At 57.7% G+C, this 18,178-nt stretch overlaps 1 protein-coding gene across 2 annotated transcripts in view; it reads right to left on the reverse strand.

Moving 5' to 3' along the window:
* The window catches only part of SYT2 (synaptotagmin 2), a 108,275-nt gene extending 100,592 nt beyond the window's left edge, over positions 1-7,683 (reverse strand). Inside the window, exon 1 of one of the 2 annotated variants that reach the window (XM_055144265.1) lies at positions 7,667-7,683. The gene's annotated coding sequence lies outside the window, so the exon portion shown is untranslated. Of the gene's footprint in view, positions 1-7,184; positions 7,343-7,666 lie in introns of those variants that run through there. The other variant, XM_055144264.1, reaches the window with a different exon arrangement.
* Between the last annotated feature and the right edge of the window lie 10,495 nt (positions 7,684-18,178).

Consider the following 18,178-nt stretch of genomic DNA (forward strand, 5'->3'; position numbering starts at 1 on the left):
GCTCTGATATCCTGGGGTACTCCCAAGCTCCTCCAGTGCAGACCTGTCGGGGCGGGCCCTCCCCCCACCCCAGAGGCCTCAGAGCCTCCAGCACAGTTCCCAGCACCGAAGAGCTAATCGGATTTCTGGCGGAGCCTCTCACCTCCTGCACTGCCAAGATGGATCTGGAACGGGCGGCCTTATTACAGCAACGCTTTCTCCTCCGCGGGGAGCGTCAGCCTGGGGGAGGGGGCCTCGCCCCTCCCCTCAATGAACTCCACGCTTTCTGTGGTCACCAGTTCCAGCCATCACCCGCCGGAACTCTGGGGTTTTACCGCCAAAGGGTGTCTAGTGCTGAGACCTATCTCAGCCCGAGGCTTGGCCCCCGGCACCCCCAGCTCAGAGCCAGGAGCCAGTGGCGGTGCTCCCCTCCCTCCACCGGCTAAGGCAGGAGCAGGGCTCCCTGTCTCCCTCTCCTTCCAGCTCGCAGCTCCCCATCCAACCCTCCAGGGAGAAACTAGGGAACTCCCGGCTCAGAACAATGTATCCCAGATACCCACAGACCCGGTCTGTGACTTCAGTTCCTGAGTTGGCACAATAAGGGATCGCTGGAGGAGGGGGAGTAGAAAGAAGGGATGGAAAAGAAAAGGATTTTATAGCAGCGAGGGCGCGTGCCTCACAGGCAACTGACCCAGGTTCCATCCCCGGCACTACACGTGGTCCCCTGAACCCCATCGGGACTGATCCTGGGCACAGAACCTAGGTAAGCCCTGGGCGGAAAAGGGGCTAGGGTTAGAGTAGTGATTCACTCTGCACACGGAGATCCTGCTTTAATCCCCAACACCCCCTGTGATCCCCTGAGCTCCTGCCCGAGAGGTCTCTGAATGCAGAGCCGGGAGCAAACCCTGAGCACCATCGGAGCAGAGGGGAGGGGGGGGGAAGAAGAGGGGAAGGGGCAAGCTACTGTCTTCTTGCTCCCACACTCACATGGGTACATAAAGGACACAAACGTGAACACACACAGGTACACAGCAAGTACACAGCACGTGTGTGTGTTCATTATGCGCTCATACTCAGGTACACCTATAAATGCATGTGTCTCACACCTAAGCACTTCAAGTCACACCTATGCATGCATGCAAGGAAGCTCCTGTACATTACACACGTGCTTGGGTACATGTGTACAGACATGTGTATGCTTGAATGCACACATTGCAGCCGTTGGTCAAGACTCTGTTTCTCACAGCTGAGCAAGAAGCTGGTGTGGGCTCCCTTTTCCTTGCTCTCTAATTTGCTCTCTCTCCGCCGCCCCCCCACACCAGCCCACCCCACCCAGCCCCCTGCCAGACCCCACCCCCAGCTGGAGCAGCTGGTATACAGAGGTTCTTCCTGTTACAGGCTGCAGGACCTCACTTTCGGGGCCAGCTGCTGTCTCTGTGGCTCGGAAAGGGTGCGGGTCTCCCAGCCGGCCCCCACCTGCTTGGAGCCGTGGAGTCCCTCGTCCAGTGCCTCCATTCATTCCTCTCCCCACCTCCCTGGAGCCAGCGCAGAGTTACAACACTTGCACTGAGATGAAGATGCATGGAATACTAACGGGCGCGTTCCTCCTCTAATTGCGATATTCCCTAATTGCTAAATTCCGGAGCCTCGGCATCAGCCCAATTATGGAGACCGCTAGCAGGGTTCTCCATCACCTGCAGACTCCTTGTTCCACCCATACCTCGGGAGAGCTCCCCCTCCCCGCCCACCTGCCTTCCAACCCTGGGCCGCCCCAGCTTCCCTGCACGTGGGGCTCCAGGCAGGAGGAACCTGCTCCCACAGGCAGATCTCTGGAAGCCAGCGCTTCTGAGGAGAGAAGGAAGCTCACAGCCTGCAATGGGAGAACCGCGCCACTGTGAGCCCCCTTCAGCCCTGGTGCTCAGCCAGTGGAGGGGAAGTGGAAGGAGGGGGAGGAAGGGAGGAGCAGGGCACTTGGCTCAGAGGTGTCTGGGCTCCAGCTGCCCCCGCCTCTGAGGGCTCAGTCACACCAGAGCTGCACTGCCAGGCTGGGCTCTCAGGGAGATGCCACCAGACATCGCGAGATCCAGTCCCGTGCCCCTTCCCGAGACCCTGGGAACTCACACCCACATACACACACACTCAGACACTCATAGACACACAACCTGCACTCAGGCACAAACAAGCTCACACACAGGCACACAAGTACACACAACTCATAGCCACACGCCTGCTCTCATATAAACACAAGCACACTCGTAGATACATTCCACACAAACACTTACACATTGACACCTGCACTCTTAGGCACACACAGGCTCACACCCATAAACACAGAGGCGTACACAGACACACACATGCACACAGATAAACACATATGTGCAGGCACACACCTGCACTCCTAGGCACACACACGCTCACACACATGAATGCGCATAAATACACACAACTCATACCTCTATACCCATAGGCACACGGAGACTCACACACATATGCACTCACATAGACAAATACACACATACACGCACAGGCCTGCATTCTTGCGCACACACAGGCTCACAGACATGTTTTTAGAGAGGCTGCAGAGGCGGGGCAGTAGCCCACAGGCACCCCATCATTCGCTCTGCTCCCCCCGTGACTCCTCCATACTAAGGTCTGAGCTGAGTGGTGGCACAGCGGGCAGGCACTTGCCTTGCATGTGGTCAACCAGGGTTCAATTCCCGATATCCCACATGTTCCCAGGATCTCTCGACACAGGCCCCCAGCACAGCCGGGTGTGGCCCCAAAGTCCAAAGAAAGAGAAACAAGAGCCCCTCTGGCAATCCCCCAAAGGTAGAGCTGGTTCCATCCTAGATCATGCCCAGTTTGGCTCCCGCCCGCTGCTCAGTCCATCCACCTGCGGCAACAGGCCCTGCTGCTGAGAGGGCTGGAGGGGCACAGGCCGGCAGGCGCTCTGAACGCCCCAGCGTCTGTCCCCGTGTCTATCCCTGTGTCTGTCCCCGTGTCTGTCCCCATAACTGTCCCCGTGTCTGTTCCTGTGTCTGTCCCCATGTCTTTCCCTGTGTCTGTCCCTGTAACTATCCCTGTGTCTGTCCCCATGTCTGTCCCCGTGTCTGTCCCCATAACTGTCCCCGTGTTTGTTCCCATGTCTGTCCCCATGTCTGTCCCCGCGCCTGTCCCCGCGTCTGTCCCCATGTCTGTCCCCGCGCCTGTCCCCGCATCTGTCCCCATGTCTGTCCCCATGTCTGTTTCCGTGTCTGTCCCTGTGGCTGTCCCCGTGCCTGTCCCCGTGTCTGTTTCCATGTCTGTCCCCGTGACTGTCCCCATGTCTGTCCGAGTGTCTGTCCCCATGTCTGTCTTCGCGTCTGTCCCCGTAACTGTCCCCATAACTGTCCCCGTATCTGTCCCCGTGTCTGTCCCCATGCCTGTCCCGTGCCTGTCCCCGTGCCTGTCCCCATGTCTGTCCCTGTGCCTGTCCCCTTGTCTGTCCCCGTGTCTGTCCCTGTGTCTGTCTCCATGCCTGTCCCCATGTCTGTCCGAGTGTCTGTCCCCGCGCCTGTCGCTGTGCATGTCCATGAGCTGGAGCCATTCTCCGGTGGTGGGACTCAGGGGTCTGGGGGAGAATCCAGGTGGATCTGTGCCCTCTCACTGTCCCTTGGCTCTGTGCCTCCATTCTGGCCCAGCTCCTTCTTGGACCAGAGGGTGCTAGTAGCACCCAGGAGTGGGCCCCTGAGCCCCAACACAAAGTGATGTGGGAGGGGCTCTCGACTGAGCAGGTACAGCCGTGCACAGCTGACCCGGGTTCAATCCTGGCATCCCACGTGGACACTCCTGCATTGCTTGATCCTTGCAGGCTGTGCCCTCAGTGGCATTCAGCCCGGCTGAAGAGGGGACCTTTTGCAGGGGACCAGGCTGGCAGACAGGCTGCTCCCCTGCAGGCCAGACCCACTCGCCCTGCCGAATCAGTCCCCCATGCCTGGCTACGGTCTCGAACCAGCAGTGCCAGGGCTGGCAATAAGGGCTGACGGAGCAAATCCTTCCCAGAAATGAAGCGCTGGCAAGCGCGGCTCATTAGGCCTCGAGACTGCCTGGAAGCGGGAGAAACCAGCTCGGCTCCCGTGGCTCTCCCGCCAGGCTGCCGATGGACACATTCCACAGCAGCTGCCACGCGCACACAAGCCACTGAGCCACGCGTTCAGCCAACCCGCCCCAGACAATCCTCACCCTGCACAGAGTTTGGCTCCAACCTGCCCTCGGGAAGGCTGAAAGGCAGTTGGGTCCAATTGCCCAGAGTCGCTGTGAGGCTCAGACTCAGAGGAACCCAGGAAAACACAGTGACGGTCACTACACCGCCTCTTAGAAGTCCCCACACCCTCTGGGCCGTGACACTGACCCACGCGGGCTGCTAGGGGACCCCAGCATCCCCCGCTTCTTGGATAAATGTTGCCTGTAGAATGACTAATCACACAAAGCTTTAGAAATGTATCCACCCAGTGGGCAGTATTAATGGTTACCACCCATTTATCAGTTTTATGGTTTCATTAACACAACACAATTAACACCCACAAGCAGCCGATTCATTTTGTTCCTGCAGTCTGACACTGGGGGAGGTGGCTCTGGACTCCCTTATCTTTCGAGATGCGTCCCACTCTGGGGGATTTCTCCCTGTGTGGTAGACGGAACGCTCCATCTCACCCCGTCACACACTCAGAGCACCTGCTAAGCCTTCCTCACCCTCACAATTGCGTTATCTCTGTCATCGGGTCTGATTCTGTGTCATGAGGGCAGGCAGAACCCGGGTCTGTCTTATTTTCAAATCTCTGCTGCCAAGTGGTTTGGGAATAAAAATCACAGCTGCACTCACAGTTGTACTCGAGCATGCACTAGTGTCGAGGGGCCAAATAAGTCGCCCAGTCCTGCAGAATGACAAGTCTGCCACAGCGGGCCTCACAGGAGGCTAAATCCAAGAAGGAACGAAGTCATTTACCACCATCAGTGGCCGTGGCTGCCACACTGGGTGGGCACCAGGCACAGCGGAGGGGGCTGTCCGCACTCACTCTGGGGTGGTGCTCTGGACTCGGCATTTCTGGGGAACACCTTTTCTCAACCAGGCAGTACTCTGTTCTGCAGTGCTAGGTGGTTCCTATTATAACCATTCCCCCTGCACCCCGCACACATCTCGATCTGGGTGGTTTAATGAGAAGAAAACCCAGTTTCAGCCAGAACCAAGATCAGGAAAATTCAAAGAGCAAATCCCAAGGGTGGGGAGGCAGCATGCTAGATGAGGGGTGGTGAACTGGCTTCCAGGGCCCCCAGCACTTCCGGCTTCCGCTCCAGCCCCCAGCTGCCCTGCGGCCACTCTCTCCCCAGAGAGGGCTGGGCTGGCTGCCAAGGGAAGAGAGATGATAAGGCACAGGCCAGGTCTGAGCCGAGGCCAGGGGGCTGCTGGAGTCCAGGCCCGTCTGAGCTAGGGCATACGGGACCCAGGGAGCCCCAGCTCGGCCTTCGAGCATCCCAACCAAGCCCTAATCCTGCGTCATGCCCGAGGGGACCTCTGCCAGGAAGCTGCCTGAGCTCCCAGCCCCAACCCAGGAGAGTCCCCGGTCCCCACCAGATCCCATTGTACCCAGGTAGACCCAGTCTCATCCCAGAACCCCACCGGCAGCTGTCCAGATGCACCAGCTTCTCTCGGGGCTAGGCAGGGGGTGATCAGACCCAAGAGATTCGCCCCATCGGCTCGAGCAATGGCACAGTGGGGAGGGCACTTGGGGGCTGACCTGGGTTGCATTCCCCAGCATCCCACATGGTTCCCCAAGCACTGCCAGAAGTCCCGAGTGTGGCCCCCAAACCAAAAAAAAATTAAAAATTAAAATAAGGGACTTCCCAAAGAAAAAGTGGGCTGGTGGGAACATCCTGGATGCAAGAGGCAGGGAGTTGGGAACTGAGCAGGATGGGGGCACATTCTGGGCACAAGAGGCAGGGTGTGCAGGGAGGGGCAGGGGAGGGGCAAGGGAGGGGCAGGGTGGCAGGATGGCTGCAGTGTTCGAGGACCCCAGTGCTGACTCACCCCACTGTCCCTGCCACCAGCCTGTCTCTGCACAGAGGCACCTGCCCGTGCCCACCTTGGGCGCTGGGGCTCCTTGGCGCTCAGGGGATATTTCTGGGTACCAGCAGCGGGGAGGGTGGCCGGAAGGACAGAGGGCTGCCGCACTCCTCACCATGTGAGGGGTAGTTATCACACCCCCAAGGCGGACACCCCTCACACCCCTACCCCCAGCTTCTCCTGAAGCCCCCACCTCTGCCCTTCTGCGCGCTGCCCTTGGCAAGCGGCACACGCACACACACACACACCACATACACACACACACACACACACACACACACACACACACACACTGTCCCACAGGGAAGTGGGTTGCTATGGGGCAGCGGCAACCTGGGGGGGGGGGCGCAAGCTGGGGGGAGGGTAAGGGGGTCTTGGCGGCACCTGTGGAATGTGGGGGAGGGATGGGAAGGCAGAGGAGAAGAGGGGCTGGGTTGAGGACCCCCACCAGTCGGAAGGCTGGATGACGGGGCTCAGAGAGCACGGTGCCTCAGTCTGTAGGACCCGGTTGGGGCGGTCACTCCGGGGCAAGTTGAGTGGGGTGAGGCTGGTCGTGCTGAGTCATGAACTTGGGAGAGAAGGAGGGCGCCCCCACCCCTCTGGGGTCCGTCCCGGTTCCTCTTGGCTCCCCAGCTTCTCCCTGACCTCGAGTCTCTGCCGACGCTCAGCCCCCCACGACGGGACGGAGGGGCTGGGGTCCGACGCCCGCTGGGTGGGCGTGGGGGGAGTCGGGGGAGCGGCGGCAGCGGAAGGGGTCCCCCAGCAGCCCGGGAGCAGGTGTCGGAACCGGGTCACGGCGCGAAGACGGGGCGAGAGCAGGGGCGAAGAGGGGCGCGGCCCGGGGACGTCCACAGCTCGAGATCCGGCGGGGCCCCGGCGCCCCCGCGCCCCTTCCGTCGGGACGCGCGTCCCAGCTCCCCGCAGAGGGGCGCGCCCTGCCCGGAGCCTCCAACTTCCCGACCCCACCAGCCCCGGGCGCTCTCCCATCCGGGGGGGGGGGGCTTCGGCTCCGGAGCACAAAAAAAATAGAAGGAAAACGCGCCCTTAGAGGAGAAACTTTGGGGGCGGAGGTGGGGGTCTCCCCGCGGGCGCGGCACGGACTTACCGGGGCGCGAGCCCGAGTGGAACCAAGAGATCCGGGTCCCCAGGAGGGGGGCGACGGCCGAGCGGGGGCGCGCGTCCCCCAGAGTCCCCACTGCGCGCCGTCCCCAACTCGCTCCAAGTGCCTTTGCCGCAAGACTCCGGGGCCGACGGCGCCGCGGCGAGGGCGGGAGGGACGCGCTGCAGCGCGGGGAGGGGACGCGCGGAGCGGGGGGGCGCCCCGGGCGGAGCCGCCGCACCTGCCCCGCCGCGACCCGCGCCTGCTCAAGGTCACGCTCGCCCCGTCCACGCCGGGACGGCCGCTCCCAGCCCTCCCGCCGCACCCCCGGCCCACTTCGCTGGCTTTGGGGGGTCTCCTCCGGCTCCTCCACTCTCGAGCGGTCGGGGAGGCCGGGCAGGGGTCCAAGGTGCCTGGACCTATGAGAAAGTGGCGGGTGGCGGGTGGTCACCGGGGCGGGGAGGAGGAGAAGCCAAGGGGAAACTTGCATTTACTGAACCGCAGAGTTTTCCGCCCCGGCCAGGGCGCTGCACGCTCGGGACAGTCCCTGAAGGTGGGTACCGGGACACTTGGCAGCCGGGGAGCCGCAGGAAGTGGGACACGGAGGAAGAGCCTCGGGAGACGGAGTCTGTGGCCAGCCCCGGGCGGAGGGAGGGAACCGGAGGGAGGGAACGGGGCCAGGACGCGAGCGTGGCACTGCGGCACCCGCCCACCCCGGCCGCCAGCGGCTCCCTCAGGCTGGCAGTGCTCAGTGCGCATTCGCCAGGGGAAATGGGAAGCAGAGATGATGGACGGGGATGCAGGAGGACACGGGGCTTCGCGGGTGGGGAGCAGGGATGGGAGAGCGGGAGCAGCAGCTGTGGACGGGCTTCCTCCGCGCCTCTGCGGGTGATCTCAGCAGGGGCTCTCCTCAAAAGGGACAGTGGCTACTGTAAAAGAGGGGGCCCAGAACTGGGGGGGGGGTCCCAAAGGGTCTGGGCGCGCTGCGCACACCCTGAGGCATGGCCCAAGCTACAAGAAAGGGGCAGCCCTGGGGGGACTGTGCCATAGTTGGACCCCCAGCAGGGCAGACATTCCAACCCGCCTGGGGACCTGTGCTGTCTCCCCCCACCCCCACCCCCGTTTTCTCCTTCCTGTTCCACACCCCGGTAGGAAGCCAGGCCAGAGAGGCTGGCAGTCTCTCCACACAGATCTGGGTCCCTCTGCTCCAGGCCTGTGTCCACCCACCCGATTCTCGACCCCTCTTTCAGGCACTGGATGCCAGGCTGCCCCTGGCCAGGTCATGGGGCGTCCACGCTGTCATCAGTCTGGGTGGATGAAAAAGGTGGTGCCAAGCCACGCCTTCATGTGCTTTCAAAAAAATTCATCAGGCGCTGGAGCGATAGCACAGTGGGTAGGGCGTTTGCCTTGCACGCAGCCAACCTGGGTTCGATTCCCAGATCCCATATGGTCCCCTGAGCACTGCCAGGAGTAATTCCTGTGTGCAGAGCCAGGAGTAACCCCTGTGCATCGCCAGGTGTGACCCAAAAAGAAAAAAAAATTCATCAGCCCACTTGGGCCTGGGTTGTAAACCTGAGCCCAGCTCAGTGTGTCCCTCCCAGCTACTCGGCACAGGGTCAGGACCCAGGAAAGGAGAGACGGGAAGAGACAGCCACGGTCCCTACTCATCTCAGGCCGCCGAGATGCTCCTCAGCTGTGCTATGGGCCCTGAGCAGACAGTCTGGGCTCCTGGCACAGTGCTCAGAGGGGCAGGGAGGAGCCCCTCCCTCTCCAGCCCTGACCACCACCGTCTCCCCACTCCACCCGGCCTTCGGCAGCTTTTCCATTCTCTGGCTTTCCCCAGAGTGGACAGACCCAAACGGACAGGGCTGGGGGGTCGGGGGGAGCCGGCTCTCTTCACACACCCGCCAATGCACACTCAGCCCATAAGCCGGAGTTCCAGACCCCTCCCGTCTGCCCCCCCCCCCCATTTCTCTTCACCTACAGGCCCCACCGCTACCGACAGATAATGGCTAAACTCTCCACCTCCCTCGCTGGTGGCCACAGGATGTTTGTGTCATATATATTTTATATATTTTCTGGGGTGTGAGGGGCTCCCAAGGGCCCTGGGGACCACAGCAGCAGATCAATCTTCTGGCTGGAGACGCAATGCGGCAGAGGGCAGCAGTGTTGGGATCAAGCTCAGGGTATGCATGGCAGGAGGCCCGCCTTTAGTTCCTGGTCTCACATGGCCCCCAGAGCACTGCTGGGGAGCAGCTGTTGAGCACCAAGCCAGAAATAACTCCTGAGCAGCACAGAGTGTGGATGAACCCCAACTTTTCCCCAAAGGAAAACCAAGCTCAAATATGACAATGGAGAGGACAGAGAAAGAAGTGGCTCCATCTGTGGTGTTACACACCCAGAGGGGGACATTTGAAAGTTTTCAGAGCCAAAGCTGGCATATAAGAAGAAATTGTTTGAAGCCACACCTGGTAGTACTCAGGGCTTACAGGTCACTCCTGGTGATGCTCAGAGCAACAATCCCAGGTCAGCCCCATGCAAGGCGAGAGTCCCACCTGCTGTACTGTAACTCTGGCCCTAATCTGTCTCGAAGGGACCACCCTCAGCAGAATTGGGATGGGCAGCTGGTGTCCCACCTGCTTCTGGCCAGGTGGTGCCAGGGATGGAACCCGGGGCATCTAACATGCTAGGCATGTGCTCGGTCACTGGGCTAGTGCTGTTGCCCCCAATAATCTCAGAATTTTATCCTAGTCCAAGAACGAGTGGCTGGCATAAAGAACTCACTTTTTCATTCTCTTACCTCTAACTTGTTTCAAAGTAAAAACGGCCATTTTGGCATGCACGTTTGCCCTGACGGTACTCAGGGGACTGAAGTGCTCCAGGGGACTGACCCAGGATCTTCTGCCTGCATAACATGTGCTCAAGCTGTAAGCTAGCTCGCTGTCCTGAAAATGTTTTTTTCCCCTCTTTCTCAAATGCAGAGTATAACTGGTTGGGGGGGGGGGCGGGGGGCATGTTTGTTTCTGGTGGCAAAGCACCTGTCCTGCAGGTAAGAGGCCCTGGGTTGGATCCCCTGCCCTCATTCCCATCCCCGTGACAATAAAAAACACTTTGGTTTGAGACTGGAGCTATCTACACTTTCTTCCTCAACCAAGCATCACAGTTTGATGTCCCAGATAAGTTACTCTGAGCCTTAGTCTTCACTCTGAGAAGAGAGGGTTTATTCAGGCTTACTGTGCCCGGTCAACACTCCCCCTTGCCTTGTCACCTCCTCTATCAGTTTGGTGAATCCCAAAATGAGGAGCTGCTAAATGCAGGGAAATTTTTGTCTCAAGGAATGTGAGGTGGTGGGCCAGAACAACGGTACAGTTGGGGGGGGGGCGGGTTGGGGAGGGGGAGCCATTTTCCTTACACACAGCCGACCCAGGTTCAATCCCCAGCATCTCATATGGCCCCCCGAGCACTGCCAGGAGTGGTTCCTGAGTGAAGAGCCAGGAGTAACTCTTGAGCATTGCTGGGTGTAACCCCCCCGCCAAAAGAAAAGGAAAAAAATGTGGGGAACAGTGGCTCCAAGTTGGAAACCGACAGGGTACCAGGATGGCCAATCTCCCATTGGGCAGCTGATGCTCATCAGTGAGAAGACAGGATGCGAGTCAGCGGAAATGCCTTCTCAGCCCTAGATCCTGCCCACTGACTACCCGAGTGTCTATTCAAACCATCTGTAAGTCAAGGGCAGCCCTTGGACGATGCCCGAGCTGCACGCAGGGGACCAGGACCCAGAGAACAGGACACCTCAGGAAGCAGCCCTGGGAGACAGGGACATGCCTTAATCTGGGCATCTCAGGGCTACCTGCCTCCTTTCTCAGGTCCTTGAGCGCCATCTCTTATACCTCACTCTTCCATTACTCATCCTTCCTTGCAGCCAAATGTCATCGTCGACCTTTATATCACCCTGGCAGGGTAGAAGCATGCACGCACACGCAAACACACACACGCAAACACACACACACACACACACACACACACACACACACACGCACGCACGCACGCGCGCGCTAGGAACACAGGCAGAAAAATGACTGTCACCATGCACCAGGTGAGACTTGTTCTGGTAAGCCCAGTAAAGCCGGGGCAGGATGTCTGGCTGGGGTGTTCCTCTTTCTCAAATCCAAAGAGAGTAACTGTGGGGAGGAGGGACACGGCCCTGGTGCTAAGGCAGCTCCGCCCTCCGTGCACTGGCTTGGCCTTCCTGGTGGGCAGAGGTGACACTTTAGGTGGAGGCCAGGGAGCTGGTTACAGTGCTCAAGATTCTGGAGTCGGAAGCCACTTCTTGGCTGGAGACACAGCCCAGGGGGGCGGGCACTTGCCTTGCCCGAGCTGACCTGGGTCTGATCCCTGGCATCCGAGCACTGCCCAGAACACAGAGCCACGAGTAAGCCCTGAGCACCAGCAAGGGTGGCCCAGAAACCAGAAATAGAAAAGCTGCTTCTTAACCTCTCAAGTTCAACTTTCTAATCCGTGAAATGGGCACTGCGCCCTCTTCCTTTACTGATTTGGGGGAGTTCATGCCTATCCCAACTGGCAAGGGCTCCAGGGGAGACTCTTCACTGGCTGCCATGCTCTTCTGCTAAGGAAATGAAACCGCTCGGGCAGGTCCGCGGCAGAGGCCTGTCACGGGGTACTGGAGCCGCTGCTGGAGCTTTCTCCAGAAGGCAAACGAAACCACCAGAGACTTCTAGCACAGGATGGACTTGTTTTGGAAAAACAGGCGCAACGGGCGTTGGCCTAAGTTCCGTCCGTGCCCTGCTGGCTTCTCAGAGGGCCAGGCTTAGGCTCGGGCCCTGCCTACCTTAGCCAACCTCTCACAGCACCGAATATTCCAGACACTGAGATACAGAGACGTGGGTGGGTGGGGTCAGAGGTGGGCAGTGCAGGGCCTCGGATGCTGGAATGTTTGTGGCTCTGGGAGGCCTCACCCCATTCAATGGCTCCCCCCATCTGCCTCAGAGCTTGAGTGAGATTCCCAAGGAAATTGTGTGTGTGGGGGGGGGGGGGAGGGAGGTTGAGCCTACGGGGTGATTGGTTAAGTTCAGTCTGTGGCTCAGTTAGATGGCTCAAGAAGGACAAACTGGCTGGATAGTACAATGGGTAGAACATTTACCTTTTGGTGTGTTTTGTTTTGGGGGCTACATCTCTCGAGTTACTCCTGGTGGGCTTGAGGTACCAGATGGGATCCCAGGGACGGAACCCAGGTTGGCTGCGTACGAGGCAAGTGACTTATTCATTGCACCATTGTTTGACTCAGGGCACCTGCCCTGCGGGTGTCTTAGCATCCCATAAAGCCCCCTGAGTCACACCGGGAGAGACACCTGAGTACAGAGCGAGGAGCAAGCCCTGAGCACCCTGCGATGCAGCCCCAAAGCCAAATCGAACATCTGGAAGACAGCACTGTGTGACATGAGGCCCCGGGGTCTGCAGGGTCTTGTCTGGGAGGCGCCCCGCAAGTGTGTCCGGCCAGTACAAACTGCACGAGACAGCAGGGCCACAGCAGGCCCTGCAGCCCCGACTTCCTCTGCCCAGACAGGTGAGTCACCTTGAAGCGTTCCACCCTTTCGCTTATGCGGTATCTCCGCTGACGGTCATTTCTTCTGCTGACTTGCTCGAGGCCAAGTGCACATGGCCATGCCCCAGCCAGGGCGTCTGTTACTCGTGGTGAGAGGGGGTATAGGGCTAGGGCTCAGGGGAGCTGCTACATGCCCTCTAGGACACCCCACGGCAGCAGACCAAGGACCTCGAGGAAGCAGCTGAAATAATTCTCAACTGTTTGGAATCAAAAGCACATGCTCAGTCCTCTCTGGGCTTCTCGTCTCACCAGTGCCCAACCCCCAGGAACAGAACAGCCCCATCCTGGGGACCAGAGCTCTGGAAGGGTGTTAGGACGATGGTTATGCACTGCCAGAGCCCTGCTCGTGTCCGAAGGGCCCCGCCTGTGAGAGTTAAAGTCCTGGCTCGACAAAGGCTGCTCGCTTTCTCCCCTCCGTTTCTCAGCTGTGAGATGTGTCTGGCAGCAGCACCTTCGCCGGGATGCTGCAGAGATGGGCATTTGCAAAGTACTGGGCACACTGCTTGCCACTGACCACGGGTGGTGCTGACATTTGGACCTCTTTCCTGGCCTGCAGCGTCTTCTGTCTTCTTCCTCCGCTTGCCTTAGACATGGGTCCTTGCTCGGGCCACACCGAACAAAAGTGGCTGTTGGTTTGGTATTTGGACCGTACCTGGCTCTGCTCAGGGACTGAACCTGAGTTTCTGCATCTGCGCCTGCGCGCCCTCTGCCTCCTGGGCCCTTCCTTCAGCCCTTCCCCCACTCACGCATGCAGTTCCCCACTCCTGGGCCTCGGGGACACCACAACACGTCTGACCCCTGGTGGCTGCATGAATCAGGAGAGAGCGGCTAAGGGTCCTTCGGGATCCTGTCAACCAGCCTATTTGAAAGGTATTGATCGGGATTTATTTTCAGGCTGGCTGTGCCGATCCAATCGTGCATGCCCGCTTAAAGAAGAAACCCATCCACATAGTTCCCTGCTAACCTTTCATGGTGTCCCCGGGGGTCTCGGCCTCCTCTCCAGCTCTGGACCAGGAAAAGCCTCCTGATCCTGGGCCTCTGCTGCCCTCTTCTGTTCAAAGTTAGAAGTTCCTGCTGGCTGGATCCAGGACCTGGGAAATCCCCTCTGCTCCCCAACTCTTCTTACCCTGATGCTTTAGTGCATCCATGGGTTCATCTTAGTGCAATAATAAGTGGCAAGGAAGGAGGATCCCTTCCAGACTGGCTGGAGTTGAGACTAGGAAATCTCCTGACCAAAGGAGCTGTGGCATTGGGTAGGATTCTCCTTTTAGGAACGTTAGCAATTTCCCTTCCTCAAAGAACCTGACAGATAAGGAGCGAAAAAACATATCCCTTATTCCAAGGGCACAATTTTGCATCAGAATTCCATCTACCCACCTGCACCCAGAGAGAAATTCTAAAACAATAGGGGATGGGGCGGGAGTTCCAAAAGTTGGAGGCACGTGCTGTGTCACAGGCGCCCTGGCTGGGGCTCAAACACCCATCTCCACGCCCTACCTGCCCCCCATCTTTAGCTGGAGATGCAATACAGGTAGCATCCTAAGAATACTGACAGCACGGCAGACATATTCAGAGAAAAGTGATGTGGCAAAGGCTGGCCAGCAAGTGAAAAGAGTGGGGAAAGCGGGCCAGTGGGAGAGTACAGTGGGAGGGCGTCTGCCTTGCACACTGCTGACCCAGGCTGACCCCAGCACCCCACATAATCCCCACGCCCCCTCAGGAGTCCTGAGCTCAGAGCAAGAAGGAAGCCCTGAGCACAGCCAGGTGTAACCCCAAAACAAAAACGTGGGGAAAGCGTGGCCAAGAATTACAGGGCTGCAGTCTTGGTTTGAACCCCCCAGCACTGCCGCCTGCGACCCACCCCTTGCCCTCCCACTTTCCTATTAGAATGTGCTGGTCTCTGTGACCTTCCCCTCCTGTGCCCACCTGTCAGGACAGGTTTGTCTCTCACTGCACACTACCAGGGGAATGTGGGTGGAGCTCCCAGACACCTGACAAAGCCTGCTGCTGGGACAGGAAGGCGGCTTGGCAGGGTGGGCACTGGCTCTGAAAGCTGGAGGCGGCATCACCACCAGGAGCAACTCTCAGATGCAGAGCCAGGTCCCTCAGCACCACCAGGGGTGGCCCAGAAACCAAAAAACGAATTAGATTGTTGGGTATAGGTTAAAACTCTCGGACGACTGGCGAGAATGGGTGCTCAGGTCTAAGTCCCCTCAAACCAGCTAGCAGCCACCTGTGCCTTTCTGTTACTTGACTGCGGTGCCAGGAGCCAGACCCGCCGTCTCAGCTGTGATCAGCTCAGCGCCACCCCCAGCCTGCTTCAGCCACTGTAAAGGGAAGCCGAGCTGAAAGGCACCGACAGGGCATGCCACGATGAGCTAAGCCCCTTCCTCTAAGTGTTCTCAATTTTAAGATTGAATAGAAACACATGAATTAGGTTAAATGGAATTCATCCCTTTCATCCTTTAACTGACTTTTAAAAAAACTGTTAATCCGGGGCTGGAGCGATAGCACAGCAGGTAGGGTGTTTGCCTTGCACGTGGCCGACCCGGGTTCTAATCCCAGCTTCCCATATGGTCCCCTGAGCACCGCCAGGGGTAATTCCTGAGTGAAGAGCCAGGAGTAACCCCTGTGCATCGCCGGGCATGACCCAAAAACAAAACAAAAAAAACCCTGTCAATCCATCTTAATTAAATGCAAAAGCACTTTCTTAAATCTTCCACTCTGTATAGTCCTGCAAAAAAGTGTGATCATAAGGCCGGAAAGACTCCAGTACCCCGGAGAGTCCCCCCACACACCTTAAGCTCAAAGCCAGGAGTGAGCCTCGCCCCTCGCTGTGTGGCCCAAAACTTCCTCCCCTCAATCCCCCCTCCCTAAATTTAGTCAGAGCCAGAATCAGCGCTTGGAACTGCACTCCAGGGGCCGGGAAGACAGCCCGCAGGCACGGAACACTCCGTGTGCTCCCGCCCCCCCAACATGCACACGCACACACACTCACCCTAGTTCCCAGCTAGGTGAGTCTGCAGATCTCGATTTTCATAGGGAAGAGGATGTTGCTTGGCCATTTTGATTTCACAGAAAATCAATTTTTAATTTCTCTATTTTCCCATCCAAGGGAAAGCAGAATGGACAGTCTCTGGGGCCTGCACTTACCTGGAACAGATCAAATGACCACAGAATCCCATTCCCTATCACAGTGCTCAGTATCCTGAAAACAAGTAAGCACGCGCCGACTCCGCCCTCCTTGCACAATTCACCCAGAAGTGAAAACAGGAAGCTGGGAGCATCTATCTGCTGGCCACTGGCTCTCAATTTACCATTTAGAGGGATGGAAATGTAAACATATTCCTAGGTAAACAATTTTGAAACATGAAAACTGGTTTATATAAATTTGGAAGAAGTGAAATACACACTTTACAAATTGATTATGCTTTGAAAATAAATTTACAAACAGTGTCACGTTATACAAGTTCCTACTTTATACAATGTTTCATTTAGGCAGATTTTCAGTAACATTTCTCTTATACATTACACATGGAGCCCCTCCGAGAGAACTGAGGGGCATAACGGAACCCCACGCCGAGGTCTGCGCAGGCACAAGGCTGTCACTCTGGTGCTCAACTAGGAGCGGGGAGAGGAATCTGGTGCCCCTACGGACTGAGGCAAGGCACTGGGATACTCACTATCTTAGTTCTTCCCAAAGACAGTTTCATCAGCAGGGGACTGTGTTTATCATGATGCCCCCACCCCGAAAAAAAAATAAAACCAACCAAGCAAAACCTCTGTTAGTGTAGACTAACACAGAGTCAGTTTCCGAATAGCCAACAGGCAATGACAGCCACAATCCATTAGTCCAATTCTATCTCCTGTTACAGGTATAGAAGCATCTACACTCCATTCTGGTTGGTCTGTTTAATGGCTGGAAATCTTGAAGGGACTTAGCCCATAAAAATACATATGGGAACTAAAAACCAGTCAATACCCTATCCAGGCCAGAGCAGGTTTTAATCAAATGGCAAATATAAATGAAGAATGTATTGGGGGGGGGGCACTTAGAAATTGGGGGAGGGGAGGCGGATTCCACTGTGATGGGGCCTTCAGAGTGGAACAAGTAGGAAGAGACGCTGATCCCCTTCCCTGGGCATCGGGTATCTGCAGGACCCACGTGGCTGTTTATGGTGAGGTAGAGTGACACAGTACGTGCATCTCAAGCATTGCTGGCAAAATGTGGTCCCCAAACTTCAACATCTTTACATCTCTCAAGTTCTGCATAGTAAAGAGGGAAGAAATTCAGGTATTTTTTTTTGTTTGTTTTTTTGAACCAACACCATCAGAGGTGGCACCTCTGGACCACCCAGGCTGCTGAAATGAAGCTGTGCAGAAAGGTGACTGGGCCAAGGATGTGACCTGGGTTCAATCCCCACCACCAAAGAACAAGAAAAGAAAAAAGTGGGGAAATCCTACCACGACAGCCAATCCCGGGCAAGAGTTACATAATCATTCTTCAGCCTGGAGGCTATGAGCAAGTCCTTTACATAAGAAATTCCCTAGAGGCCAATTTAGAAGGGAGAAAAATAAATACCGGCCAAACAGCCCGAAGGGTGGCCACGGTGCTGAGTTGACTAGATTCTTTATTCGTGGTGCCAGGAACTGAACCCAGAGCCCGTTCTGCAAGGCGGGCACGACTCACCACCAGGCCTCCAGCGTCTCCTCACCGCCGGCTCTCCCTGGCTCGGGACCCGGTACACAGTCCCTTCTCTCACCAACTCACTACTTGCAGGACAGTGTGTGGTCCTACGGGCAGCGCGTCTCTCCCCCAGCTCAGAGAGCCCTCTGGGAGACGGGGGGCCTCCTCGGGAAGACACAATGAAGCGTGGCGCTGGGGTGCCATCACTCTGCCATCATCCGGGGCGACGAAGGGGATGACAGGGAGCAAACGTCCTGTGTTCAGAGAGCACGTGTCACTGTCCAGTACCTGGGGACACTCTGGGAGAGCTGAAGACAAGTCCAGGCTTCGTTCTTCTCCCCCAGCACGCGAGCATCTGGCGCCCGCGCTTCAGTGCCGTGGACGTCAGGAGACCAGGCTCTCTCCGGGGAGGGCGCAGCCCCGAGCCCCCACACTGGCCTTCCTTCCCACTCCCCCTCAGAGGGCCGAGAATCTACCTGACCAAGGCACTGTCGGGACTATGGGGACAGAACCTGGTGGCAGTGGGCGAACTCCGGACCGGAGACGCCAAGGAAGGCTTTCTGAATGCCAGCAGCTCGGCTACGACCTCAATGGAGCTGGCGAGACTGGCATCCTTGCACTAGAGTCAGGGGGCTCGAGGCATCAGGATATTTAAAAAGACCAAACCACTATCATTCCCGAGTGTACTCT

The sequence above is a fragment of the Sorex araneus genome, chromosome 7 (genome assembly GCF_027595985.1).
Source record: "Sorex araneus isolate mSorAra2 chromosome 7, mSorAra2.pri, whole genome shotgun sequence".
In the NCBI taxonomy this organism is placed as follows: Eukaryota; Metazoa; Chordata; class Mammalia; order Eulipotyphla; family Soricidae; genus Sorex; species Sorex araneus.